Source organism: Antechinus flavipes, chromosome 3, assembly GCF_016432865.1.
Source record: "Antechinus flavipes isolate AdamAnt ecotype Samford, QLD, Australia chromosome 3, AdamAnt_v2, whole genome shotgun sequence".
Taxonomy (NCBI): Eukaryota; Metazoa; Chordata; class Mammalia; order Dasyuromorphia; family Dasyuridae; genus Antechinus; species Antechinus flavipes.
This window is the reverse complement of record NC_067400.1, coordinates 57,886,653-57,914,552: the sequence shown is the minus strand read 5'-3', so window position 1 is coordinate 57,914,552 and position 27,900 is coordinate 57,886,653. Positions and strand designations below refer to the sequence as shown.

At 34.6% G+C, this 27,900-nt stretch overlaps 1 long non-coding RNA gene across 1 annotated transcript; it reads left to right on the top strand.

Moving 5' to 3' along the window:
* Positions 1-4,756: 4,756 nt before the first annotated feature.
* Positions 4,757-20,731, top strand: LOC127557743 (uncharacterized). Its single transcript, XR_007952613.1, has 3 exons — positions 4,757-4,889; positions 19,430-19,479; positions 20,600-20,731. It is a non-coding gene; the product is annotated as an uncharacterized LOC127557743 (long non-coding RNA).
* Positions 20,732-27,900: the final 7,169 nt, after the last annotated feature.

Genomic DNA, 27,900 nt, shown 5'->3' with positions numbered 1-27,900 from the left:
ACTTGTATGTGCCAAAATGTTTGTAGCAGCCCTGTTTGTAGTGGCTAGAAACTGGAAAATGAATGGATGCCCATCAATTGGAGAATGGCTGGGTAAATTGTGGTATATGAATGTTATGGAATATTATTGCTCTGTAAGGAATGACCAGCAGGATGAATACAGAGAGGCTTGGAGAGACCTACATGGACTGATGCTAAGTGAGATGAGCAGAACCAGGAGATCATTATACACTTCGACAACGATATTGTATGAGGATGTATTCTGATGGAAGTGGATTTCTCTGACAAAGAGACTTAACTGAGTTTCATTGGATAAATGATGGACAGAAACAGCTACACCCAAAGAAGGAATACTGGGAAATGAATGTGAACTATTTGATTTTTGATTTTCTTCCTGAGTTATTTTTACCTTCTGAATCCAATTCTCCCTGTGCAGCGGGAGAACTGTTCGATTCTGCAAATATGTATTGTATCTAGGATATACTGCAACATATTTAACATATATAAGACTGCTTGCCATCTTGGGGGGGGGAGGGAGGAGGGAGGGAGGGGAAAAAACGAAACATAAGTGATTGCAAGGGATAATGCTGTGTAAAAATTATCCTGGCATGGATTCTGTCAATACAAAGTTATTATTAAATAAAATTAAATTAAAAAAAAAAAAACATGTATGAGCTGGATACTGGAGTACTAGAGGGAAAAAAAATCCTTGTAAAATGTTACTTGATTGGTGAATTTTAGAACTATGTAGTCCTCTTGAAGGTTGAGGTTCATTTCCCTGTGTTCCAGTATAAGGGGACACAACTGGCCAAGAAAAACTTGGTGTTCTGAAAGATGGTTATGACATCCAATTTCAGTGTGTACTTATCACATTTGATGTGACATTGAGAGTTACAAGAACCTAACGGGCATAAAAATTTAAGAGGTTATGACCTTTCTAAAGTTACTTACATACTAAGGGTTCAAATGAACATGAATTTATTGAGTAACTATCATATTACTCACTGAGTAACTATTATGATTTGGCGCTGTTCTAAATGATGAGGCTATGATGAAAGGTTTAAAAAAAAAGGGTGATAGTCTCTACCCTCAAGGAGCTTACAGTCTCATGGGGATTATAAAATACAGTTAACTATGGACAAAGGAGATTGTATGGGATAAATTGGAAAGAATTATGAGAAGGAGGTCACTAATATTAAGGGGAACCAGAAAAAGTTTTATGTTGAAGGTGACATTTTAGCTGAAACCTGAAGGAAGCTGAGAAGCCAGAAGGAAAAAAGGAAAAAGAGAATTCCAAGCGTGGAGGATAGGCAGAGAAAATATATTAAAAAAGAATGGAAAGGAAGGAGAAGAGAGATATACTAGTAGAAGGGAAGGAGATGGTAGTTAAGGAAAATTATCTCATGTAATTGGAAGCAGAAGCCTGTATCATGCAGGAGAAAAGGGTGGGTTGGGGGAAGCAGCTGATGCTTGAACCTTACTCTCAAATGAACTAACAAAAGGAAGAATATATGACATATAAAACTGAACACAGAAAGAAACATCATTTAATAGGAAAATGAAGGGGGAAAAGGAAAAGAGCAAATTATAGGGAAAGCAGATGAAGGGAGGGATTCACATCAAGCAAAACAAACTTGAAGGATATACAAAAATATTTATAGCACTTTTTTTGTGGTGACCAAGAATTGGAAAGATGTCTATGAAACTGGAAATAGCTGAACAAGTTATGGTACATAAAAGTAATGGAATACTATTATATTGTAAGATGACAAGGGGAACAGTTTCAGAGAAACTTAAAAAGACTAATACAAACTGATTCAGTGCAGTGAGGAAAACTTGGATTATAAAAGACTAACAACATTGTAAAATCAAATCTCTTTGAAAGACTTATGAACTCTGATCAGAGTAATGACCAATCATTGTTCCAGGGTACTCATTTCCTGATAGAGAAATGAAAGACTCACAGTGCAAAAGGAGAGATTTTTCTTTTTTGGATATTACCAGTGAAAACTTTGTTTACATTCCATTATTTCTTTATTAATTTTTGGGCAGTGGGCCAGAGTGGTGGTGATGGTAGAAGGGCATGGAAAGAAGAGAAGAAAGATTTTTGTTGATTGAAATGAAATGAAGTCTAATTAATTTAATTTCTTTAGACCTCAGTTTTTTTCATCTGTAAAATCAGAATATTGGAATAAATGTCCTTAAAACATCTTTTCAGCTCTAAATCTATGGTCCTATAATCATTCATGCCTGGATAATAGAAGCAGCATCAGAAATCCTTTTTGAAAGCATAACGATCATGATAATGATCTTGATCTTCTGAATAATATTGTAATATTTTTACTAAGCAAAATGTTACACAAATTTAAAAGAATGAAAGATGCCAAGCAGTTTTCAGCTATTTATACAGGTAATATGAAGACACTTACACCACTTAAATAGCTGACTATCTTAGTGTGTTCGTTTAATTATATTCCTCCTGGGAAGTCAAATCCTTTCCAGAATCTAACAGTCTACTTTAAGCCCATGGAAGGAGTTGACAGGTAAATTTGTTCATTATTTTCTCTCTGTAAAATATCTCAATTTGCAAACGGCAAGTTAGGAACAATGGAACTTCTTTGCCTGTGTCACTAATTCCTGATCTGATTATCTAGTATGGAGTAGTGGAAAGGAAGTGAGCACGAACAGGCAGGGGAGACTTTTGGTAGAAACTAAAAGGAACAACAAAAACAAAAACACTGACACCTTTTTATAGCCCTGTAGGTCCCCAATTGAAGATGAGCTGAGGGTTGATTGGATCTTAAGAATTACACATTCCAAGTTTCTATGACAAGCCTAGTATCTGCAGTCAAGACATGAAATTGACTTGAGAATACCTGAGTCACAAATATAGATTACAAGGAGAAAAAGACAAATTTCTTTTGCTGAGAATCCTGATAATGAGCCACAGACCAAGAACTTTCTATTACATGCAGCAGAAGCTACCTACCGTTAAGAGTGATTTCAATCCAGATAACACATTGTTTAGCGCCCCTCCTTGTCCCTCCCCTTCCAGTAATTAGGAGTTGTACATCTCTCTGTTTATCTGAATTAAAGTACTCACAGAAATTGATATGATCACCAAACATATCTACTCACATATGATTAGTGATCATTATTCGGGATGCATCCTATGTTTGAGAATTAGGTCAGCTGGAATTGCTATTCTGGATCACTAAATTAAAAAAATATAAAAGCTATTTTCCAATGTGATTCCTTTAGTGAAGGAAGAATTAATTATTATTTTAAAATTTAAGCACTTAGTAATTGTGAACTGTCAGGGCCACAATGATAATTCTTAAGAAGGAAAAAAAAATAACCCAAACCCCAACATCTCGTATACCCATTTAGTACATTTCCTCTTCTTTCCTTTTTATTAGGGTAGTAACTGCTGATCATCTAGGTGGGGCAGGAGATTAGTGAACAATACTAACTGAAGGATACACATTGCCCAATCTAAAATAAAATTGACTCCGGGCCTGGGAAATACTCTGATGTTCTTTCACCTCCTCCATCCTTAAAGGAGCCAGAGGTCTGCTGAACTCTTTGTTGCACTAAGAAAATGATAGCCGGTGGATAGGACATATTTTAAAAATTATGATGATTTCACCTTGAATAATGCTGCCTTTTTCACCTTGTACCGATTATGAACTATTTAGCAGAGGATGAGTGAGCAAGGGTTGTAGGGAGAACCAGCCACTTCGCTTTTGCCTTTGCGGAGCTTTGTATGCTGAATTTCACAGTAAGATTCCATTTCATCAGGGTAATTGGCAGCCCTTGCTTCACCTTTATAAAACAGGGTTTGGAGAGCAGTGTCTGCTGAGTACTTGAAATCATTTCCATAAAGGGCTGATAGGTTCAGCACCATTCCACCAAGCCCATAAGAGCTGGAGAAGTTACAGTGAATGCTTCTCAGAACCAGTAATCTCTGTCAGGTTGCAAGGAGCCACGACGCACTCAAATTGACAGAGGTACATCTAGCTGAACAGACAGGCTGTCAGACGCTGCTTTCAGTAGAAGAGCCAAGAAATGCCTGGAAGTTAGAGGATTAAGAACGAATTTCCTGCATTATAAGTAGGGGAGCAAGAGGGACATTGTTGATGCTCAAGTGCCTGTGTTTTTCCAGAGTGATGGATAACATAATATTTCTGAGAGTGGGGGTAGGGAATTAAAAAGGAGATACAGTGAAGAGGTTTGTGAGAACACTGATTTCAGCACTGAAAACGTGGACAGCTATTGCCATTGTTCTCTTGCATTTTTCGGTTCACTTTAACTGGGGTATGTAGACTGCAGGTCTTTTACTTGAAGCTTAGCTACATTCCTTATCTATTTATCTAAGAGGATTTTGTGCTAGCGATGATATTTAATTTTCACAAAGCTACAATCGTATGCGGGTGTTTAAGGAATTAAATGGTTTCCATTCTTAATCCAACACAAGGCGGTGAACACAATTTGTTTGTTAGTTTTAAAGTCTTTCTCCAATAACTCAGTGTGGGATGAAAGTGATCCTGGGTTACTGAAGCAAAGCAAGAATTCTCCTGCATTTAGATTTTACTAGACTGGAAATGCTTCAAATTTGGGTTGCTACATCTGTCTAATGAGTACTGGTTCAGTTAATTTCACAGAGTCTCATTCCCCACCCCCCAAAAAAAAAAATCTCAGTTTTTTTTTTTTTTTTCCTCCTCACAGCAACTCATGAAGCTGCCTATGCAGTTATGGAAGAAGACCACAGATTTATGACATACTCTTTTCTAATAAAAGGTCCACTCTTGATGACTGAATATGCTGAAACTCAAACCTTGACTTCAGCATTTTCTGAAAGCTAAATCTTAATTAGCTGGTGCAAGAATGGTAAGTAGCACTATATTTTCCAATTCTCTTTCTCCCAAAATGAAAACTCCTAATAATTTTGCAGTTTTTCTCTGCTATTTTCCTACCCACTTCTTGAAAGCAAATATCAAAAGATAAAGAAATGTTTTAAGCAATTTCCGGTTCCCCCATATTTTTATACTTGTGTTAAAAGATCCAGGAACTGATTTAATCTAGAGAAAGATTTATTAAAGAAGAAATATGAACTTCTCCTTTCTCTTTTCTCCAATGCTCTCTGTCTACTATTTTATTTGTAGTACAATGTAATGCTTGAAAACTAATACTTAATTAGAGCAGAAAGGAAAACTATTCTTAGATAAAAGCAAGAAAAAAATGAATTCATCTGACATTCCTAAACTGAGACTCTATGACAAAATCTGTCAGTATTTTCATCACTACTCTAATGTTTTCAGAGGTTAATTACTTGACAATAAAAATTCTCTAAGCTTTCAATACCAGCTTAAATAGGGAGGAAAATCACTTGGGTTATGGAATAGGAACATGTATGTTGATGTCAGAAGGTTTTTCTAGAATTTACAAACATAATCTTTCAAATTTTGCACCTTGAGATTTTTGAATGTAAGTGTCAGACGTGGTGCTGTAAACAAAGTATTCATTGTTCATGGAGCTTTGAGCACAAATGAGAATGCTGTATGTACATCTTGCCATCATTGTTTGGCATGATTAGTAGACATCATGAGAAGTATCAAAAACATATTTAATAACTTTGTTGATTCACAAGCTCCTGGAAAAAATATTTTTTTCTGTTGCATTGACTTCAAAAAAGAGTTATTAGGGGCTATTGGGAAAGATAGTAATAAATCACTATTGTGCTTGCATATTCTTTTTATGGCATAACATAAATATATACAGAAAGCTTCCCAATGTATAAATGAATCATATAGGAAAAATGGATCACAAGCATAATAGTTCCTCTATGTCTAAGAAATTTTGGAGATCTTTTAATTTTAATTTGGAGGTCTTTAATTTAAATAGAAATAACAATTTAAATTTAATTTTATGAGGGTATTTCACAATTAAGAAGGGAGTTTTGGTTTTTATTTTTTATAAATATGTTCATCTAAAAATGAGGAACGTGTTTCCAATAAAGTTGAATCTTTCATTTTTAATGGGGGGATATCTAGTAAAAGCTGAGATTGACAGTTCCTGAATAAATTATTTTCCCAGAGGATTTAGGATAATAGATTTAGGGACTTTTGAAGCCCTCTAATCTACTCCTATCATTTTGCAAACAAGCAAACTGAAGTCTAGAGAGATTATGAATCGCAGAGACACAAGGATAAAACATAGAGCTAGAATTTGAACTCAGTTCTTTCTGCTCCAAAGGCAACACTGTTTTTCAGATGCCACATTGCTTTTTTCATGTGCATTAGTTGTGTTGAATGCATTGGAAAACTATGTGTACTCTTTAGATCAAGAGAAACATATTGAGTCAATTGGTTAAGTAACTTGTGAATTAGCTCCCCCCCACCCCCCAATCATATGAAGGAATTTATACACTTTCTCAAGATAATTTTATCTTTATAGGGAATAGTACTTTGGGAACTGGAAGAATTCAGCTTTTCTTGCTGAAATAATGCGTTTTATTTTTGGGATCCAAATGATAAAAAAAAGATGGAGACAGAGAATAAACTAGCCCTTCATTAGTATTTTAGGAAGGTTAGAATTTTGGCTGTAATTTCTGATTGCTAGATAGCATATGTATAGCTAAAAATTAAATGAGTGAATGTTTGAAGCCTGCATTAATATTCTCTCTCTATTTCAAATATGGATCTTAAAATGGTCTTTCTGAAGTCCTTGATCACAAAAAATATATTAAAGAACTCTGGGATAATTACCATTGAGGTAATTTTGAGCTTAATTTTTCCATTACAAAGTAATTTGGGTAGATAATAAATAATGTAGATGTAGGCAGACAGATAGAGAAAGTGCTTTACTATGGGCCAGGTACAACACAAAATCATCTCTATTCTCAAAGAGTTTATATTCTAATAAGAAAAGATAACTAATGAAATAGCTATAAAGTGGGATGGAGTGGGAAATGAAAGCAGATGGTACCTACTAGGGAGAAAGGAGGCAGTTAGGAAGAGGAAAAAGGAAGAGGAAGAAAATAAGAAGAAAGAGGAGGAATAGGGATGAATTTTGGTGTGAGTGAGGTGAAGCATGTTTGGGATTATTTCTGAAAGTGTGGCTTTATAGAAAGGGCCATCAGTTTTTTTCTCCTGTGGAGAAATGCCATAGTGGAAAATGGAGAAGATGAAGTCCGGAGAGTGAGCTCAGTTATGAGTGAAACTAATAAAGTTATTCTTTGTATCTTGTATGCTAGCAAGTTTGTTTATTTTTTAATAATAACTTTTATTTTTCAAAATACATGCAAAGATAGTTTTCAGCATTCATCCTTGCAAAAACTTGTGTTCCAAATTTTTCTCCCTTTCTCCCTATTTCTACCCTCTTCTAGGGAGCAAGTAATCCAATATAGGTTAAACAGGTGCAGTACTTCTAAATATATTTCCACATTTATTATGCTGTACAAGAAAAATCTGATCAAAAAGGAAAAAAATGAGAGAAAAAAACAAGCAAGCAAACAACAATAACAACAAAGGCAAAAATACTATTTTGTGATCTTCATTCAGTCCTCATATTCCTCACTTTGGATGCAAATGGCTCTCTCTATCACAAGCCTATTGGAATTGGCCTGAATCACCTCATTGTTAAAAAGAGCCATGTATATCATAGTTGATCATCAAATAATCTTGTTGTTTCTGTGTACAATGTTTTCTTAGCAAATTTATTTTGTACAGTTGACAGTGGAACACCATGTTGTTGTTCAGTGAGAGATATAGGTTCAATGGGAAGCCAAAATGCATTATTTTTATTTCTTGTGATATTTTCTCTGATTGAATATCTTATTGATAACCAAGATTTTTATTACTGAGAACAGAGTAACTTTCAAGTAAGAGCAGATTTTCATTTTGGCTTAAGTATTGGAAAGCATAACATTTTATCTTCTGGAAATGTATCATTTTAAATAAAATAAAGCAATCAGCTGTGATGATTCAGGTCCATCTGATTTAGTCTAAGCTGAAGATCATAAAATTTAAAGTTGGAATTGACTTTCACAATCATTTAGTATACATATCTCATTTTATAGAAAAGTTAAACCCAAAGAAAAGAAGGGATTTGTCCAATATCATGTAGATAATAAAAAGGGGAACTAAATTTCAAATCTAGGTTTTCTGACACCTGAAATAGTGCTTTTGCCATTATACCAGATTTCTCTGGAGTGCATTGAGGGGGAAATGGATAGAAAAAGAAGAAAATAGTCATGAATTTATTTGGACACAAATGTATGGACGACATTCCCTTGCATCTGTGGCTCATTAGGACAAATACTATATTGAGACATTTAGGCTCTTAGATTTTCTTTTTTAATTATCTGTGAGCACCTGGCTACATACATATATTCTAGCCAAAGTCTGATTGTCTACTCTTGGATTGTGCTATACCAACTCTTCTAGTTCTAGAAGAGCTTCCTGGTAGGCAGGCTCCTGGATTCCTCTCATGGTCATTAAATATCTCCTAATTTGCAATATGGATGATTATATATATTCATATATATATATATATATATATAGTAAATATGTTATATGCATGTATGTATACACACATTGCAAATAGGATTTTGTTAATGTAAAGTAGCTAGGTGGCTCAGTGGATAGAATGCTTGCCCTAGAGTCAGGAGGACTCTTCTTCATGACTTCAAATCTGGCCTCAGACATTTATTGGCTGTGTGATCTTGGACAAGTCACTTAACCCTGTTTGTTTTAGTTTCCTCATCTATAAAATGAGCTGGAGAAGGAAATGATGAAGCATTACAATATGTCTGCCCAAAAAATCCCAAATGGAGCCATGGAGAATTGGATTTGACTGAAATGATTCAACAATAATAAAACAACTTCCGGGGAGGAAAAGCAATTTACTAATGCAGATCAATAATTACTCTTCAACTGATAGTTCTTAAGTGTTTCCTGGAGATGCCTTGCTTGAGCTCACTTAGCTAGTTTGTATTAGAGAGGGATTTATGGATCACTTCTGATTCCAAAGCTTACTCTATCCTTAAACTACACAATATCTCCTTTATATTTACTGAAAAAAGGGTTGATTCTTGATACGAAGTTAATTAAAATGTAAATAATTACTAAGGAAGTTCAGTTGTTTTTATTTAGTGTTAAGTTTTTAATAAAACATTTAAAATTACTTTTTTGACATTCAATTCCTCATGGTTACAATTTACCCTAAATGGAAAACGATGTATGCATATAATGTCATGAGCACATATACGAGATACGAGAATGATTTGCTGTGGTTACAATATTTATTTATTTTTTTTGTAGCCTTTTGTTCATTGTAATTGTGTGATTCCAAGACAACAAAAACTTGCTTCCCAGCATGTTTCAGGATTACATTCCAAACTTCTACTTGTATTTAGATGTTCCTATGTACTAATGCAAACACTGTGATTTTGTGATTATTGAGTTTGAGATGTGGCAAAAGTATTCACACTGCTTATTTTTCTTAATCTGAAGTGGATGATGCCATTTGGTTTCTATTTAATGAGTATATATATTGAGTGCACATGCCACAATGATGTGTATCATTTTCCAAAACAAATAAAAACATAATGCTCCATGTTCTACAAACTTGTTCAAAAAGTATACAATACAAAAGGGAGAGTATAGAAACAGCTTGAGTAGGTAATTTTATCTTACTGTGTTAATAGTTTCTAGATTCATTCATCTAAATACTTCTTGTTCCTACTTTTGCTCTTGATGTAGTGTATATTTATTTCTCTGCTTTGGAGTGACCAATAACGAACACCTCTAGTATGATTTTTGAGAAACAGGATTAAAAAAAAAAAAAGATAAACTAGGACAAGTAGGTGACTCAGTAGTTATAGGATCAGCCCTGGAGTCAGAAAGATGTGAATTCAAATCTAGCTTTGGACACTTACTAGTTACATGACTGTGGGCAAGTCACTTTTATTTTGAATATTCCTTTTTATTGTTTTCTTTTTTCTGGTTATACATGTATGGTAATTTTTTAAATAAACATTTCTTATGAATCATGATGGGAGAGAAAAATCAGAACAAAAGGAAAAAAACATGAGAAGAAAAAAAAAACAGAAGAAAAAGAAAAAAGTAAACATGACTTATCTTGATTTACATTCATTCTCAATAGTTCTCTCTCTGGATGCAAATGGCATTTTCTATCCAAAGTTTATTGAGATTGCCTTGGATCATTAAACCACTGAGAAGAACAAAGTCTTTCACTGTTGATCATCACACAATCTTGCTATTACTGTTTACATTGTATTCCTGGTTCTGCTTGTTTTGCTCAGCATCAGTTCATGTAAATCTTTTCAGACCTTTCTAAGATCAAATTGTTCATCATTTTTTATAGAACAATAATATAACATTATCATCATATACCACAACTTCTTCAGTCATTTCCCAATGAATGGGCATTCATTAAATTTGCAATTCTTTGACACTACAAAAAGATCTGCTACAAATATTTTTGCATATGTGGGGTTTTTTTCCCCCTCTTTTATGACTTCTTTGGGATATAGACCCAGTAATAGCATTGCTGGATCAAAAGGTATGCACAATTTTATAGCTCTTTGAGCATAGTTCCAAATTGCTTTGCAAAATGGTTGGATGACTTTACAACTCCACTAAAAATCGGGCAAATCATTTAACTGTTGTTTGCCTCAGTTTCCTCATCTGTAAAATGGGGATAACAATAGTACCTACCTCCCAGGATAGTTGATTATGATGATAAATATAATGCACTTAAAATGCTTTTTAGCATAGTTAACACTATGTAAATGTTAGGAGAGATGAGTTTAGTGACCTAGCAGGCAGCCCTAATGTTTCCACCTTAACACACACACACACACACACACACTCATTTTAGGTTTCAAAGAGATGCTCAGGATATTTTTTTTACTTTTGAAGTATGAGACCAAAGAGTGTAAGTATGAGATCAGAGCAAAGTTAGGTGGCAATATTCAATATATTCTAGGCTTTGTTCTTGAGAGTTACTTTATTGACAAATCAGAATCTTTAAGAGAAAGTACACTGATTACTTATTATGAGTGCTTCTTCTACATTTCCTTTGCTATATCTTCCAATCTCCCAGGTCATGCCCACCAGTTATGGATATCTTCCAAGGATCTGTTCTGTAATTACTTCTCTTTTTCTATATTATTCATTTGGAAATTTAATCAGATCTCATGGGTTCAGTCATCTCTTTGAAGAGGATTATCAGATCTATTTATTCTTTCTACTGATTTTCATTTCTACACCACCAAATGCCTATTGAACATCTCAAAGTAGATGTTCAGTAGTTATCTTGAATTCAACATGTACAATACAAAAATCATAGCCTTTCCCTTTAAAACCTCCCCTTTCCAGGGACCTGTATGTGTCAAAATGTTTGTGGCAGCCCTGTTTGTAGTAGCTAGAAGCTGGAAAATGAATGGATGCCCATCAATTGGAGAATGGTTGAGTAAATTGTGGTATATGAACCTTATGGAATATTATTGTTCTGTAAGGAATGACCAGCAGGATGAATACAGAGAGGACTAGCGAGACTTACATGAACTGATGCTGAGTGAAATGAGCAGAACCAGGAGATCATTATATACCTCAACAACGATACTGTTTGAGGATGTATTCTGATGGAAGTGGATCTCTTCGATAAAGAGAGCTAATTCAGTTTCAATTGATCAAAGATGGTCAGAAGCAGCTACACCCAAAGAAAGAACACTGGGAGATGAATATAAACTGCTTGCAATTTTGTTTTTCTTCCCGGGCTATTTATACCTCCTGAATTCAATTCTCCCTGTGCAACAAGAAAACTGTTTGGTTCTGCACACGTATATTGTATCCAGGATATACTGTAACCTATTCAACATCTAAAGGATTGCTTGCCATCTGGGGGAGGGGGTGGAGAGAGGGAGAGGAAAAATTGGAACAGAAGTGAATGCAAAGGATAATGTTGTAAAAAATTACCCTGGCATGAGTTCTATCAATAAAAAGTTATTTAAAAAAACAAAAAAACAAACCTTCCCTTTCCAAACTTTTTTTTTATTATTGAGGGTAACCCCATTCTAATTTCAGCTGAAGCATAATAGATTCTGCTCTAGCCCCTTATTTTAACTATGTGTTTGTCTCTATTTCAGTTCTGTATCTTGTAAACATTTTGTTGGATTCTGGTTTTTAATCCATATTATTTGCTTCCATTTTATAAGTGAGTTCCTTCCATTTATATTTATAGTTATAATTGCTAACAGGATTTCCCTCCATCCCATTTTCTTCTATTTATCCTTTCTCTCTCTTTAACTTCTTCCTCCTCTAAAATCTATTTATTTCACACTACTGCTTTTTTTCCTTTGCTTTCTCTTTTGTCACCACCCACTATCTACTATCTCCTTCCCCTCCTATTTCTCTATTGGGTAAGACAAATTTTTATAACCTGTTGAGTATGAATATATTTTCTTCTATCTTGAAACCAGTTTAGGTGTGATTAAAATTCAAATGTTGCCTGCCCCATCTCCATTTTCTCCTCTACTGTAAAAATCTCTCTTTTAGCTGAGATAATTTCCTCTGTTCTTCCTCTCCCTTCCCCCTTCCCCCAAGGCATTCTTTTTTTCTTGCCTACCCAATATTTTTTACATCACATCAACATAATGAAAGCACTCTTGAGCCTTCTTTCTATGTAGAATCATTCTAATGCCCTAATAATGGGAATGTTCTTAGAAGTTATGTGGATTATCTTCCTATACAGAAAGATAAACACTTTAACCTTATTGAGTCCCTTATGATTTCTCTTTCATCTTTGTCTTTTATATTTCTCTTGAGTTTTGTATTTGAAAGTCAAATTTTGTATTCAACTTTCTTTTTATCAAGAATGCTTGAAAGTCATCTGTTTTATTAAATATTCATTTTTCTCTTGAAATAGTATGTTTGGTTTTGCTAGGTAGGTTATTTCTGGTAGTAATCCCAGTTCTTTTGTCTTCCAGAATATCATATTCCAAATTGTGTGCTCCTTTGGATGCTAAATCTTGTGATTCTGTCTATAGTTTTATGGTATTTAAATTTTTTTTTCAGGTCACTTGAAGCACATCTCTATTTCTATCTATCTATCTATTCATACATGGCTGGGAGCTCTGCAATTTAGCTATAAGATTCCAGGGATTATTTCAGGTGGTTTTTATTGGATTCTATCAATTTGTATTTTATCCTCTAATTCTAGAATATCAGGGTAGTTTACCTTGATAATTTCTTGATATATGAGGCCTAGCTCTTTCTATAGTCATGATTTTCAAGTAATACTATAAGTCTTTTTATTTAAACAATAGCTTTTTATTTTTCAAAATACATAGTTTTCAACATTCACCCTTGCAAAATCTGTGTTCCAATTTTTTCCCTCCCTTACTCTCATCCCCTTCTCCAAGACAGCAACCAATCCAATATGTGTTAAACATGTGCAATTTTTCTATATGTATTTCCACATTTATCATTTTGCACAAGAAAAATCTGATTAAAAAGGGGAAAAAATGAGAGAAAAAACAACAAGCAAGCAAACAACAATAATAACAAAGGTGAAAATACTTTGCTGTGGTCCATATTCAATCTTTATAGTCCTCTCTCTGGATGCAGATGGCTCTCTTCATCACAAGTCTATTGGAATGGGCCTAAATCACTTCATTGTTGAAAAGAACCAAGTCCATCGGAGTTGATCATCATATAATCTTGTTGTTGCTATGTACAACATTCTCTTGATTCCGCTCACTTCACTTAGCATCAGTTCATGCAAATCTCTGCATATCTTTCTGAAATCAACCTGCTGATCATTTCTTATAGAACACTAATATTCCATAACATTCAAGTACCATAACTTATTTATCCATTCCCCAAATGATGGGCACCCACTCTGTCTCCAGTTCCTTGTCACTATAGAAAGGGTTCCTATAACATTTTTGCAATGTGGGTCCTTTCTTCTTTTTTATGATCTCTCTGAAATTTAGACTTAGTAGAGATACTGCTGGATCAAAGAGTATGCACAGTTTGATAACCCTTCGGGCATAGTTCCAAATTGCTTGCCAGAATGGTTGGATAAGTTCACAACTCCACCAATAATGTATTAGTGTCCCAATATTCCCACATCCCCTCCAACATTTATCATTATCTTTTCCTGTTATCTTAGCCAAGCTGAGAGTGTAGTGGTACTTCGGAATTATCTTATTTTGCATTTCTCTAATCAATAGTAATTTAGAGCAGTTTTTTTCCATATGACTAGAAATAATTTTAATTTCTTCATCTGAAAATTGTTCATATCCTTTGACCATTTATCACTTGGAGAATGGCTTGTATTCTTATATATTTGAGTTAGTTTTCTGTATATTTTAGAAATGAGACCTTTATCAGAACTCTTGGATGTAAAACTCTTTCCCCAGTTTTCTGCTTCCCTTCTAATATTGTCTGCATTGATTTTGTTTATACAAATACTTTTAAAATTTAATATCATCAAAATTATCCATTTTACATTTCATAATGTTCTTTAGTTCTTCTTTGGCCATAAGTTCTTTCCTTTTTCATGGATCTGAGAGGTAGATTATCTCTTATTATCTTAATTTGCTTATAGTATCACTCTTTATATTTAAATCATGTACCCATTTTGACCTTATCTTGGTGCAAGGAGTTAGGTGTTGGTTAATGCCTAGTTTCTGCTATACTATTTTCCAATTTTCCCAGAAATTTTTGTCAAATAGTGAGTTTTTATTACAGAATCTGAAATCTTTGGATCTATCACACACTAAATTACTATAGCTATTGACTGTTGTGTCTTGTGAACCTAACCTATTCCATTGATTAAACTACTTTATTTCTTAGTTGGTACCAAATGGTTTTGATGACCACTACTTTATAATATAGTTTAACTTCATCTCTTCTCAATTTATTTTCCAAGTTGGATTTTTTTATGAGATATTTTTATCTTCTTCTTTTTTCTTTTTTCTTCTTTTCTCCCATTCCTTGGACTGTGTTTTATTGTTCCTTGATGTCTCAGGGGGTCATTAGTTTCCATTTTCCCAAACCTAATTTTTAAGAAGTGATTTTTTTCAGTGAGATTTTATACTTTTCCCCAGTCAGCACTTCTGTTTATTAAAAAATATCTTCATCAGTGAAATTTTGTATTTCTTTTTCTATTTGGTCAATTCTGTTTTTTAAGGTGTTATTTTTTCCAGTATTTTTATTCCATTTTTACCTAGCTATCTTTTTAATAATATTCTTTCTTTGCTTTCATTTCCTTACTTTAATTTTTCCTCTACTACTTTTATTTTATTTCATAAAATTTTTTTTAGCTTTTTCAAAAATTGTTGTTGGTCTTGTATCTATTTCACATTTTCCCCCATTGAGACTTTGCTTGTTACTGTTTTGACTTCATTGTCATCTTCTGAATTTGTGTTTTGATCTTCCCTGTCACCATAGTAGTTTTTGTTGTTGTTGTTGTTGTTGTTGTTGTTGTATTCATTTCCCCAACCTATTTCTTGATTTTGAAACTTGTGTTAAAGTTCAATGATGTTTCCAGTGGAGAAGGCTGGTGTGAAGGGAGTGTAAGTGTGAATGGGCATTGCCTCAAGCTTCAGGTTTTTTCATACTGTTTTTTCAGAGCTAGTTTGTAGACTTTGGAAGTTTTGGTGCTTCTAAGATGGAGTGATCTGGGAAGAAGTAGGTCATTGCTCTCCTGATCTGCACTCTGGTTCTTATACAGTAAGGACCCCTAATCCTTAAGATTGCAATCTATACTGTTTCACAGTATTCCTTATCCCTTGTGATCAGAAGTGATACTGTTCTTCAGAGGGATCCCTGACCTTTTGTGACCAAAAGCAATATAACCTTTCAGAGCTTCTGCTCTTCTCTTTATTGAAAGTGCTACTCTCTGCCATTGAGCTATGATGAGATGTAGATATAAGCAATAGCATTGCCAAATAGCATCTAGTATCATGTCCAGTACTAGCACAGGGTTCTCCTGTAATCTCTTTCTGACCATTTGCCAGGTTTCCTTACTATCTCTATCTTGAGATAGTCCAAAGATGCTGTAGCTTCTATTTCTACCATCTGGTCTCACCACTGGTGTTTTATCTATGTGTGTTTTAGGTTAGCTTTCACCCCCATATCATATCTTTTCAACCTCCTAAATTGTCTTGGATTCTAAGAGTGAATCACTCTGATCTTTTGTTAATCTTGTCACTCCAGAATCTGATTTGAGGCATTATTTTAAATATTTGGAGGGGAATGTTGGAAGGCTCCACCTTTGTAAGTGAATAACTTTTCTGTAGTTATTATTTCCCCCAGTTTATTGATGAGGAAACTATAGTTGTGAGTATTTATTTATTGACAATCATGACTTTTCTTAAATTTTATTTTTTTTAATGAACAAAAATCCATCTCTTCTTCTTCCCACCTAACCCTACCTAGCCTCACTGAAAAAGAAAGAAAATTTAAGTCTTGGTAACAAATATGCATAGTCAATCAATGTAAATTCTCCTATTTGCTTATATTTAAGTTAACTCTCTCTCTCTCTCTCTCTCTCTCTCTCTCTTTCTCTCTCTCTCTCTCTCTCTCTCTCTTTTTCTGTTAAAATGTACCCTGGATCTATTACCTATTGCCTTTCTATCAAGAAGTGAGAATTTCTTCACAAATCCTCTGGAATCAAATGACACAACTACTAAGTACCATGAGGGGAATTTGAATCCAGGTCTCTCCTTCCCTCTATTAGACTATGCTTCCTCTCTATGTAAATGAGGATTATATGTAGTTCTGGAACCTGTGGTATCCTATAGGATTGTTTGAGTGGAGTGGCAGTCAAAATATCATGTCAATAGATTGGCTCAAAGATGTTATTATTGAGTTGTAATACAGAATCTGCTCATGGAATAACAACAACTTAAACTAAGTGCCAGAAGAAACAAATTTTTTCATACAAAATACTGTCTCTTAACTAGGCAATTTGGATGTAAGTCAGTGCTCAGAATCCTAAACAATTCTTTTACTTGAAGGTAAAAATAGTTATGATCTGGGATTCTTCATTAAAGTGGGTTATGTTTTTGAAAGGATCTTATGATCCTTTTGGGTATGTTTTTCAAAGAAAGATATTTAATTTCATTGCAAAAACTATTTGGATTTTTTTCCCCCATAGTCTCTGTTTCCTCTTCTGTGTAGCAAGATATTTGGTTTATGAGGATAGCTCAATAGTCAACATGATTTCTAAAATGATCTTTTTGTAAAAGTTTCAGTTATGAATAGCTACATATATAAGGCTAAAATTTTATTCAGAAAATCCTAGGTAAATCCTTGTCTTTCATTGACTAAGCTATGAGCATTCCTTCAAATGAGGTCATTCAAATGCTTTAAAATTAATGAAAATTCCTGCTGTGTAAAGGAAGAAAACTAGATTTCATAATATTTATTCAGAAGAGACAAATTTTCTATGAATATGGAATCATTATCTGTCTCTAGAACATTAAAAAGTAGTTTAAAAATTTTTTACTTCTTCCATTGGTATATTTATGGCCATACATGCCAGGAAACATTCCACTGGTTATAGATAGAAGTCGATCCATACTTTCCCCCTCATGTTCATTTTTTCCCAAAAATGCTCTGTAGAAAATTTTTCTTTTCCATATGATAGAGGCCTTCTTTTGGGTCTTTTCCTGTTTTGTGACTACCAGTTCAATTCCAGGACCTATAGATGAAATTCTCTGTTTGCAGCTAGCCTCCTAGTAAGGTCTGTTCACTGAAATATTTAGACGAACAATTTGCAAAGTAAAAATCAAATGGATGAAACATGCACATTTTACATATAGTGCATAAAGTCATCCCCCTAAACTTTCAGAACAGATTCTCTAGCTAATGCTATTGTAGACTGAAAGTACTCAGAAAGAAACTATAACTCATGAGCCCCTACTATATGTATTTACTGTTAGTAGTCAAAGGACATAATTAGTTCAAAGCAAAGGCATTTAATGAAATGTCACAGAAATACAAGTAGCAACAAAATATTTCTGCATAAATCTGGTATGTATTCCCACATAAATACAATATAATACAAAGTGGGAAGAATAGAAATAGAAAAGGAATATCCACATAGAAGAAAAGACATAAATAATATTTGTGGCCAAGGTATACTCAGGGAGGGACATCTCATAACTTTGATCCTGTAAGTTTGTTGATAGTGATGTAAATTGAGATCTTTTGTGGGGAAATGATGTAAATTGTATCCCCTTAACCTTTGGGGTATTGTGCTACAGTTCCCTTTTAATGATTGACCCAGTTTCCCTAATTGTCCTATTCAGTCACTCTGCCTCAAGTTATAACCATTCCCTCTTAATGTTTGATAGGATAAAGGACTTGTATCTTAAACCTCAAACTATAATTATTCTCTCTTAATGTTTGATGGGATAAAGGTCTTTATTTTAGATATCATTAGACTATCAGGAGCTTCTCCAGTATCTCCCATTATATCATCCTAGGTGCCTCTCCCCATTAGGTCATCCCCATCAGGTACCTCCCCCATTATGTCATTGTTCTTGTTACCCTATAAAAGAATCTTGCGTCTGACATGTACTGCTGGATTTTTTGAGACGATATACTCATTCAGCCCTGGGACCAAACCATGGATCCATTTGGTCCCGGTATATCTCTCCATTAAATAAATTATTAAATTGTTCTCTAATCTCTATCTTAGTTTCTCCGGCATTACAGGGGTGAACCCTGAAATTGTACCCCTTCTCAGAGGAAGTCCTGAGTCTCAAACTCTCCTCTGAAAAAGGCCCATCCTTCAGGGAACCAAATGATGAAGTCAGGAAACCAAATAATGAAGTGCAACAATTGGGGTGGGAGATCCCTTGGGTTGAAGTCTCAGGTCCTATGCGAATGAATTCACAAACCCGAAATCTGTGGGAAAAGGAATTTTATTTTGATTCATTTTCACTAAGAAGACAGCTTTCTTAGTGGGCAAAGAGTCCTGGAAGCACAGCTTGGTAAGAAGACAGCTTCCTTAGCAAGCATAATCCTGTTTAGGACTTCTGCAAAAATTTGGAATTCAGAGTTATCTTTTATTAGTCTCTGAGGCTTGGGGCTTCAATTCAATTCAAAATTGAATGAGATTACTTAATTGGGAGTTTGAGCCACTCAATGTTGATTTTATTCCATGTCTAGATTTCCAGTTGAAAAGAGATTACTTATCTTGGGATTTTCCCTTGAGAACAGAAGGTGTGGTCCCTCCCAAGAGGCTGGTAGAGTTTGAGACCCTGAATCATCTTTCTTTCACAGATTAAAGGGGATATAGTTTCAGGGCCCCCCAAAAGGCTAAGGGGGACACAATTTACATCATTTTCTTCTACTTAACATGTTCTTTCTGTCTTCCCACAGTCTTGTAGTCTCCCCTGGCTGCTGCTCTGATGAATCTTCATTCTCCATAGGTAGCTATTGCTCTTGTTGTTTGTCCTTGATTCTGGAAGAGGACTATGACATCGGGAAGGGAGAACATGACATGGAAGTGAATTGAATTTATGGGTGGGAGTTCTGTGCCTTACTTTTCTCAACAGAGCCATCTAATTTCAGTGGACAGATAAAAATTGGGACAACTGGAGATGGTCCTAGATGCAGTGGGAAATCTTGATCTTTTTAAAGTTATGGTTCAGCAGGTCTCCTAATGTCTCTTCTGATCTCCACTTTCTCCTGAGAATGACTCTGCTAAAATTCCCAACTGTCATTTCCTCAGGAAAGGATTGGTATTGCTCTTAAAACCTAAATTCCTCTTTGGAATATAAATTCCTTATGAATAGGGATTATTTCATTATTTCTCCAACACCAAGCACAATGACTGAAACTTTGTGGATTTATAGATTGAATCTTAGCCTAACGCCTAAGCAGAGTTTCCCTTAGTTCTTTTAGAAAAGCTAAAAAATTCCTTGAAGAAACAGAGCTGTTCCCTCAAAGTCTTAGCTGTTGGAGCTATTGTTTCTCCAGCAGAAGAATCTCTGCCCTAAGAAATTACCTTTGGAGGACAAAAATCAGAGGTCTTCCAGGTTAAACTTTTCTTTGGATTTTTTTTTTTTTTTTTTTTGGTAAGGAATGTGTTATTCTGTTAGAGACATTACCCTTCTTTATGGTGAGTGTTTATTATACTTCCCACATTTCCATAAGTCTAGTAATGATTATTATTATTATTATTATTATTGGTGTCTGCCAAATAGATCTGTAGTTTGAACTTTTTGAACTTTCACAGTTTTTAAACAAGTTTCTTTTATATAATCTCATACTTTCTGTGTGGAAATAACTGGATGAAGACACTCTCAAGGAAATATGGCCTTAAATTATACCTTAATTGTGACTTGAGACTTTATAATAACAAATAGAGCTATAGCTAAATATTGCTGGTGTTTGTCCCCTCCTGTGTCCTACTACCTCTTAATTAGCATTTAAGTACTTCTTTTAAAAGTAAAGATAGCTTTGAATTGTCTTATCTGCTTGTATAGCCTAGGGAAATTTAAATTAAGTTTATTATTATTGACTTGTGTTCTTTTGTTTCTGGGCTAGATATCCATGATTTGACTATAAGCCTGGACTCCCCCAAACAATGGGAGAAAAAGTCAAGCTGAGGAGAAGGGTTTCTGCATTCAAGGTATTTAATCTTGTGTTTTGCAGTTTATGCTTTGCACATTATTGACAAGCATCTTGTCAGACAGGAGAGGCCCTTTCTCTGAGATCTTAATAAACCCCTTTTTGCTTTTTCTTACTTTGAGAATCTCTGATTGTTTTTGTGGATGCTCCTGTCCCACATACTTCCTTTATTTGTGAATGTGACCAAAATCTGAAAAATGATTTGCCATCTGCTTTTACATGGAAATCTGGATATGTAGTTAGGTGAACACCACAGAGTATGTATTGTATATCTTGGAAAGTTTCTGAAGGAGGACAGTGGGCTGAGTCCAGGATGGAGTGATTCCAAGTTGCTCACTGTCTATCTTTTAAAAACCCATACTTTCTTGGGTGATGTTATATAGTTGTGATGGGGGTGTGAAACTGTGTCCCCTTTGGTCTGTAAAATTAAGACTCTGAAATTCTGTTCCCTTTGATTCCTGGTCTTCCAGGCTCTGTGGAGTCTGAGAGATTCTCAGGTTAGGCCATTTCTAAGGCAAATCACCTCCACTGATAGCTGGATCTCCATTTAAATTCAGGCTGAAAAAGCCTTCAAAGTAATTTCAATTGGGAGATCCTAGTCTGATCAGTTCAAATTGCTCCCAGCTCTCCCCTTCCTCCCCCCAAGATCTACCCATAAAATAGATTTCTGCTCTCATTTCTTTGCAGAATGTCCAAAGTAGCATGCCTTGCCTCTTTGGCATAACTGCCAGGACCCTGCCCACTGTGAAGACATTCTCTTCTCAGTGCCAGACTCTAACAGGACTTTGCCACTGAAGAAGTCAGTTTTTCTAGAAAAGCTGTCTTGTCATCCAACAATAAACGTCCATTTTTGCCACTTAAAACTCTTCAGGTTCGTGAATTCTTTCATGAAGGACCTGTGCTTAACAAAAGGGGATTTCCACAATTCTCTGACTGCCACTAGAATCCCATCAGTTGTATATCTGGGAAAACCATGATTTTTTTTTTTTTTTTAATAATTATATGACTTTTTATTGACAGAACACATGCCTGGGTAATTTTTTACAACATTATCCCTTGCACTCACTTCTGTTCCCTCCCTCCCTCCACCCCCTACCCCAGATGGCAAGCAGTCTTGTACATGTTAAATATGTCACAGTATATCCTAGATGCAATATATGTTTGCAGAACCGAACAGTTCTCTTGTTGCACAGGAAGAGTTGGATTCAGAAGGTATAAATAACCCGGGAAGAAAAACAAAAATGCAAGCAGTTTACATTCATTTCCCAGTGTTCTTTCTTTGGGTGTAGCTGCTTCTGTCCATCATTGATCAATTGAAACTGAGTTAGATCTTCTCTTTGTCAAAGAAATCCACTTCCATCAGAATAAATCCTCATACAGTATCTTTGTTGAAATATATAATGATTTCCTGGTTCTGCTCATTTCATTTAGCATCAGTTCATGTAAGTCTCTCCAAGGAAGTATTCATCCTGCTGGTCATTTCTTATAGAACAATAATATTCCATAACATTCATATGCCACAATTTACCTAACCATTCTCCAATTGATGGGCATCCATTCATTTTCCAGCTTCTAGCCACTACAAACAGGGCTGCCAGCAGGATGATTTCAGAGAGGCCTGAGAGACTTACGTGAATTGATGCTAAGTGAAATGAGCAGAACCAGGAGATCATTATACACAGCAACAAGAAGACTATATCAGAATCATCAATTCTGATGGACGTGGCTCTCTTCAACAATGAGATGATTCAAACCAGTTCCAGTTGTTCAGTAATGAAGAGAGTCAGCTATACTCAGAGAGAGAACAATGGGAAATGAACGTGAACCACAACATAGCATTTCCATTCTTTCTGTTATTGTTTGCTTGCATTTTTGTTTTCCTTCTCAGGTTTTTTTCTTTCTTTTTAGTTCTGATTTTTCTTGTGCAGAAAAATAACTGTATAAATGTATATACATATTTTGTATTTAATATGTATTGGACTACCTGCCATCTAGAGGAGAGAGTGGGGGGAAGGAGGGGAAAAGTTGGAACAAAAGGTTTTACAAGAGTCAGTGTTGATAAATTACCCATGCATATATTTTGTAAATAAAAAGCTATTATAATAAAAAAAAAGAAAAAACAAAGAAAATAAATGCTATCCATCTCCAAAAAAATTTTTTTTACATATAAGAGAAAAAATAAAAGTCGACAACATAAACAAAAAAGATTCTTCCAAACTTTACATGGAAGAAGAAAAAACAGGGAAGAAAGAAATCCTTATTTCTTAAGGATTAACTTTGTGATTCAAAGGTAAACCATTATTATTATTTTTTTTTTTTTTTGCAAAAGAGCAACACAGTTCTTTTCTGTAGTCCAACATTTTCTTGCAAGAATGCAAATTGACAGAAAAGTAAAAAAGTTACTTGGGATCTCTTCTTTCAAGAAGCAAGTGGAAGACTGGCAGGTGTAGACAGAGGGCTTCAGAGTCAAGAAAACTTGGGTTTATGTGTTGTCTCTGACATATTGACTGTTGACCCATGATAAGTGACTTAATCCTTCATATCTTAAGCAGATCTCTAAGAGCAAGTCCTGATTTTCACTGGCAAAGAGTAAGATTGCTCATCAGGAGTTACTTCTATTAATAATCATTGATTGGGAATAGTTAAATAATCAGGATGTCTTGAACATTCCCTGATCACCTAATGTAGAAGCACTGAATGTCTTCCATCACATATTATCTTCTTTAAGTTCTTCCCATAACTATTGATAGAGTACCACAGCTCCTACCACAAATCCACAAATCCCAGATTCCTTGTTTCTTTCCTTTTTCCTCACATCCAATTAATCACCACACCAAGTTATGTCAATTCTATTTCTTCATTACCTCTGAAATCTGTACTTTTCATTCCCATGGCTACAACTTTAGTGTAAGTTCACTTGGGTCACTGAAAAAGGCTCTTAATTAGTCACCTACCTTAGTTTCACCACCCAATTGATCTTGAGTCTTGTAGTCAGATTAAATTTTTTAAAGCCCAACTCCACTGGTATCACTCCAATAGTCAAAGACATTCAATATCTCCTTGTTGCTTACTAACTAAGATCCAAATCCTTAATCTATAATTCAAAACTCTTCATAACCTATCTTTAAAGAAATTTAATTTTTATTTCATTTTAATTTAGGGTATAAAACAAGCATTTCTATAAAATAGTAAAATAAAAAAGATAATTACACATGAAATGGCACGTCTATTGTGTACAACTTGCTACTCCTTTAAAATGTACAATAAAGTTATTGTATAAATTTCTTTGTTTCCCTCTCCACTAACCTAGAGATGGCTACTGAATGAAGTGAACTGTGAAAGCTGTCTCACAAGATGGAGACAGTGTTCTAAAGACTGAGTGAAGGTCGGCTGTGCCCCAGGGCCAGGTTTCTTTCTCCAGAAATCATGTGGTTTACAAGGAGTGGGACCTTTTCTTTGTGAGACTAATTTGGGGTCACCTTGGCATTGAAACTCCCATATAAGGTAATTCAGTAATAGTAAAGATGTGTTTGGGTTGAAAGATTTTCCTCCTTTATGATTTAGAATGTGAGATCATTTGTCTTGACTAATCGGGGTAAAGATCCAGCCTATAGGGAGTGTTAGCCCAGGCCCCTGTATAATTCTTCTCTGTTAACTGGGTCTTGCCCTTCCTTGCCCAACTGCTTGTAGGGAGGGAGACACCCTTTCTTGCAAGATTGTAATAAAATTCCTTTCTGCTTTTGCCTTGAGAAATCCTCTTAATTTATTTATTTGAGCTGGTGGTCTTGTCACACACACTACTGTTAGACATAAATATATACATATGTAAAATCATTCTATATATACTAATATTTATCAGTTCTTTCTCTGCTAGCAGATAGAATCTTCTTTTACATGTTCTTTGTAGTTAATCTGGGTGTGTAAAATAGTCACAAATGACTTATTTGCTCAACAATATTGTGTTCTCTTGGTTCTGCTCAATTTGCTCTTCATTATTTCATGTAGTCCACATATATCCTTGTTTTTATAAGATTGTCAAGTTCATTATTTCTTATAGCACATTAGCATTCCATCACAAGGATATATCCCATGTTTAACCATTCTCAATCAACAAGCATCCCTGTAATTTCTAATTTTTTGCCATCACACAGAGAGCTACTATAAATATTTTAGAACGCATAGATTTTTTCCTTTTTCTCTGATCACCTTGGGAAACAGAATTAGTAGTGGAATTGCTGGGTCAAAGGATATAGGCTGTTTAATAACTATTAAAGTATAATTCCAGATTACTCTCCAAAATGGTTGGATAAATTCACAATTCCAATTCACAATCTACCTTATTTAATTCAGGTAGCAGGCTCCCATTGAAACATTTTACATTCCAGTCAAACTAGATTACTATCTTTTATCAGGCCAGGTCCTACTTTTATACCTTTGGGTAGCTCATCTCTTCTGTTTGAAATGCACTCACATCCCATCTCTACCTAATTCCAACCCCTCCTAAAATTTTTCCCTTATTCTCCCAGTTAATTTGTTTTCTAGTTCTTCAAAATTTTTTGCCACAACTGGTTTGAATATAATTTTCTTTGCTTCATCACTTTTTACCATGTATTTGTGTTCAATGCTTTATCCCACCCCTGCCCCCTTTAGATTGTGACCTCTTTGAGGATAGAGCCTATCATCTTTCACCTTTAAATAACCAAAATCAAACCTAGTAATACCTTACATATAGCATAAACTTGCACATGAAGGATTGTTAAATTGAATTGGTTTGTTGAATAATTGAGTACAAAATGGAAAGGTATCAACTAGTGCATGAATAGAGATAGATTCTGATGGATGCAAAAAGGATTCCAACGTCTACTTGGTGGGAGATTTCTGATGGAATGCTTCTTGACCTTATTCAGTTTGATATTTGTGTATCACTGGTTTGGAGGAATGCCTAGATAATATGCTTATGAACTTAAAAGGTGATACAAAAGTGAGATTTTGCATGACCAGGTTGGAATCTAAAAAGTTCTTAAAAGACTAGAACATCATGCCAAATTAGATGAAGTCAAATTTAATAGAAACAAAAATAAATTTAATAAATAAAAAAAAACATGTTTGTCATTCTGGTCTCCTTTGCAGTCACTGATAGTTAATTCTTTAGTAGGAAAGAGGTGGGGAGAGGTAAGGAGGAGGGAAGAGAAGAGATAATTCCAGTTCCCTCTTGCTATCCCAAACTATCACCAACATGGAGGAAATGTGTTTAGATAACATTTTGTTTGAAAAAATCCTGGGAACTACGTGTTTAATAGGAGTCAATTGGATTCTACTGCAGTTTTCCCACCCCTCCACCCTCTGCCCCTAGCCCCAGATCTAAAAGAGTCTGACACTTCATTAAGACAAATGTGAGTTCCAGGACAAGGGAGGTAAACAGTCCATTGTCTTGACTCTTGCCTAAGACAATTGGGAAATTGTACTCCTTTCTGGGTGCCACATTTTATGAATATCATTAATAAGCTGGAGTGTCCAAAGGAAAAACTTGAGTTCATGTCATATGATGATCACATGAAGAAACTGGGGATGTTTAACTTGTAGAAAAGAAGACTTAGGGGAGCCATGATGATTATCTTCAAGTATGAAGAGCAATTACAAAGAAAAGGGTTCTGCTTGCCCCTGGGAGAAAGAATTGGGAGCCATGGCTGGTCATTTCAGAAGCAATTAGGTGCCACAATGAATAGAGCACTGGATTTGATCAGGAACACTTGAGTTGTAATTCTGCCTTAGATACTTACTAGTTGTGTGACTCCGGATAAGTCACTTTAACCTCTTTCAGTCTCAATTTCTTCCTCTCTAAAATGGAGTTAATAATAATATTATGATAATATAGTAACATTAATAACAATTTCCAGGATTGTTATGAGGATCATATGAAATAATATAAAGTGCTGTAGAAATGCTTATTGTTATTATTATTATTTCTAAGTTTAGTGTAAGGAAAAAATTTCTAACTCCTAGAAATTGAAATTGACTGCAATCCATTTCCCGTCCCTAGAAGTGGATTGGATGGCCATCTGAGTTTATCATAGATGAAATTATTATTCAGATCTGGTCAAATAGCTAGCTTTTGGGATTCTTTCCAACTTTTAGATGTTGTAAATTGAATAGAATACTAGAATCAACAGAGGAGCAGAGGACTGTTTATTTTCTGGGTGAAAACCATTCAGGAAAATTCCTGCATTTTTGCTTTTGTGTGAAAGGAACCAAGTGCATTCTGGATCCAAGATAATGCTAGAAACATGACTTAGATATAGAGATGCAGACATTGTCCTCGATGAGCATCTTGACATCAGAATAAGTTCAAGGTTATCTATTTTTGGTTTTATGCTGTTTTCTTAGTTTGATTCACAGATTTCTTTTCCCTAATCTAATGTAGTAATATATGTAATGTGTGACATAATACTGGAAATGTAACTGAGAACATTTGTAACAATAGTTATTTTCATAATTTCAAGACTGGTAATTTGCATAGTAAAGATCTGTTGTGAATATATTTGATATGAACAGAGCAATAGCAAAATATCATTTTAATGATAACAAACATAGGATTCTCCATTATTTTAATGCTTACATATTTCTGCATATCATTTAAATTTTTTTTAATTTCATAAATTTCTGAATCAAACTGAAAGTTAAAAAGAAACCTAAATAAGAAAAACCCTGATCTTTGAAAATTTGTGAAATGATTTGTTCTTGATTTATTGATGCAGTTAAAATCCAAAGTTAACTAGAAATTAAATAATTCATTATAGAAACATCATAAAACAACCTAGAGGCATGCTGCACTAGACTGGAGATAAATATAATGACTGTCATGAGCACAAATGAATTGTTTGGGGATTTATTATCTTCATGCAAAATTTTTAAAAGTATAATTTAATTACCAGTGTCATCTGCACAGTTTTCATTGAGATGTAAGAGAACTATCATTATTTACAATGTGTTTCTCTACTGGATTCACTTCACAATAGACAAATTACCTTCACTAGTAGTGAATTTAGCTTTTCAAAACTTAAATGTCATTCACTATCTTTGATGTTGAATGGCAATGGAATGTCCATTCAGGGATTTAGTATTAATAGAAACTTGTGAATAATTGTGGGGGAACAGAACAAATGTAAGTAACTCATGGTAGTTGAGGGGTGGGTTTAGGGAGCTTCCATTTGATTCTG